Below are 2,997 nucleotides of genomic sequence, written 5' to 3' on the forward strand. Positions count from 1 at the left end.
AGGAACCCAAATTAGTTTGTTCGGACTAATCTTCTTGAATGGACATTTATAAGTTTTATGTCCATATTTGCAACAAAAGTTGCAATTGCTTTGGTGTTGAACATGTAAGATAGGGCCTTTAATGAAGTGGTTGGATTTTGGTGAGGACTTCTCACAAATCCGATTCCACTTCTTTTAGGAACGTGACCCTTATTTGTAAGGATCATGTTCAAAGATTTGCTACCAACCTCGAATTTCTTCAAGGTGTCCTTAAGTAGCAAGTTCTCATTTTGGAGAGATTCTAGATCATGGCATTTTATACATGGAGCTAAACTATCATGATATTCAGTTTTTAATTTATCGATATCACAAGTGAAACTATCATGCTCCTTTTTTAGCAATTTATATTTTCTACTAATTGTCTTACATTCATCAAATAACTCATGGAAAGCATTTAATAATTCATGATAAGGTAAATCTGCATCAATTAAATCCGTTACCTCTTCTCCGATGGCCATTAGGGCGTAATGAGCAACTTGCTCGGTGTTGGACTCCTCTTATTCGGACGCGCTTGAATCATCCCACGTTGCCTTGAGCACCTTCTTCTTTGATGTTCTCTTTTTGGCTTGAGGACAATCGTTCTTGTAGTGTCCCAGTTTTTTGCATTCATAGCAAATCACTTGGTCCTTCTTTTGTTCGAATTTATTTTTTGTATTATTTTTAAATTTGTTCTTTCTTAAATATTTTTTAAATTTTTGAGTCAAAAGTGCAATGTCATTGTCACTGTCCTCATCACTTGATGTTCCTTTCAAGTGGTCTTCTTGTGATTTGAGTGTCATATCCTTCCTGTTCTTTGGAAGGGGGTTCTCGAGCTCGTCATGAGCTTGACATGTCATTTCGTAGGTCATTAGAGACCCAATGAGTTCTTCAAGAGGGAATGTTTTAAGGTCTTTGGCCTCTTGAATGGCCGTAACTTTTGGATCCCAACTTTTAGGGAGGGATCTTAAGATTTTAGTTACTAGTTCAAAGTTAGTAAAATCTTTACCAAGAGCTTTGAGTCCATTGATGACATCCGTAAACCGGGTGTATATGTCTCTGATGGACTCACTTGGTTTCATTCGGAAAAGTTCGTAAGAGTGCACAAGGATGTTGATTTTGGACTCTTTCACTCGGCTAGTGCCTTCATGAGTGACCTCAAGAGTTCTCCAAATATCAAAAGCCGAATCACAAATTGAAACACGATTAAATTCATTTTTGTCTAGTGCACAAAACAAGGCATTCATAGCCTTTGCATTTAAAGCAAAAACCTTCTTCTCCGATTCATTCCATTCGCTCATCGGAAGAGAAGATTTTTGAAATCCATTTTCAACAATAGTCCAAAGCTCGAAATCCATAGAAATGAGGAAGATCCTCATACGAGTCTTCCAATAAGTATAATCCGACCCATTAAACAAGGGTGGACGTGTGATAGAATGACCCTCATGTATGCCGGAGTAAGCCATCTCTCTTGGGTATCAAACCAAATATGAGAGTGAGCCTAGCTCTGATACCAATTGTTAGGATCGGAGCGGCACTAAGAGGGGGGGGGGGTGAATTAGTGCAGCGGATTAAAACGTTGGTTTCGACAAATCTTTTGTACGATAAGAACGGAACTTGAAAAGCTTAACTTGAAAGCGTATTCTTAAAGTTGTGCAGCAAAGGTAATAAGGAAATAAAGCATATAAGAAGGTTTGCAGTAATGTAAATAGCAATAATGAAATGCAAACCAGAGATCGCGCCGATTTTAGAGTGGTTCGGTCAAATGACCTACATCCACTTGCGAGGCCCCTCTTTGATGAGGCTCCCACCTTCCACTAGCAAATCTCTTGAAATGGAAGGGCAAATACCCCTCTTACAACTTTTTACAAGCAGTTCAACCTCTTACAAATTTTCAGCAAGAAAGAAGGAGTAGAATACTCTAGCAAATTGAAAACAAGACTTGCTAAGACTTTCTAAGACTTTTCTCTCAATCAATTGCTTCTCAAAAAGTTGTAATCTCAGCTGAGATTTGAGGGGTATTTATAGGCCTCAAGAGGATTCAAATTTGGGCTCCAAAATTTGAATTCTCTTTGGGTTCCCGATGCTGGCGGTGCCACCGCCTGTCACTGTCAGACATTGACAGTGCTGGGCGGTGCCATCGCCCACCGCCAGACTCTTCGGTTCACTGTTTGGGCTTCAAATTTAGACCAAACTAAGTCTAATTTTGGGCCCAGTTGGCCCCTAACCAGGATATAGGATTATCTCTTAATCCTAATCCTAATTACAAGTGAACTACATAACAAAACACATCCTAAGCAAGCTTTCAATCGCGATTTCGAGTCTTGTTTCGGTGAGCTTTCCAACGAACTTCTTCCGACGGACTCCCAGCAAGCTCCCGAACTTATGATGACTTTAACGAGTAGCCGAGCCTTCTCGGTGATCTCCGTGAACCTCTAATGATCTCTTCGGCGAACTTCCGAAAATTCCGACAGGTTCCCGATTTCTTCTCGATTGGTTCCGACAGCATCTCCGACGATTCTTCTGCTAGTCATAGGTGCCCAGCAATCCAATCACGTGAGTGATGGCACGTGTGACTTGATACAGAATCTTTTTGCTTATTATATTTTGGCGTATATCACTTTATAACTATTGCATAAATGCATATATATATTGTGATGTCCTTGGATTTGTGCAATGGGAATCGGATCGTGATGAGATCACGATAATGAGATCGATTCACCTTTAAACACATATCCTAAATAATCCCGGTCATAGGTTACTCGAGAGGGACATTGTGATAACCGGATAGACTTGTGTGCTGTATACCCGTCCATATGATGGATGCAGCTGGTCTCATAGCTGCTAGTGTAGGGACAATAGGGATACAGTACAGGTGCTCATTGGAGAATGAGTTCACTGATTGATCCGCTTATGGAATGCTGGTTGGTTGATGATGCCTTATTGTCAGACAACGATTCCGTAGTCCTAGTGGTGTATCTG

Source organism: Musa acuminata, chromosome BXJ1-6 (assembly GCF_036884655.1).
Source record: "Musa acuminata AAA Group cultivar baxijiao chromosome BXJ1-6, Cavendish_Baxijiao_AAA, whole genome shotgun sequence".
NCBI lineage: Eukaryota > Viridiplantae > Streptophyta > Magnoliopsida > Zingiberales > Musaceae > Musa > Musa acuminata.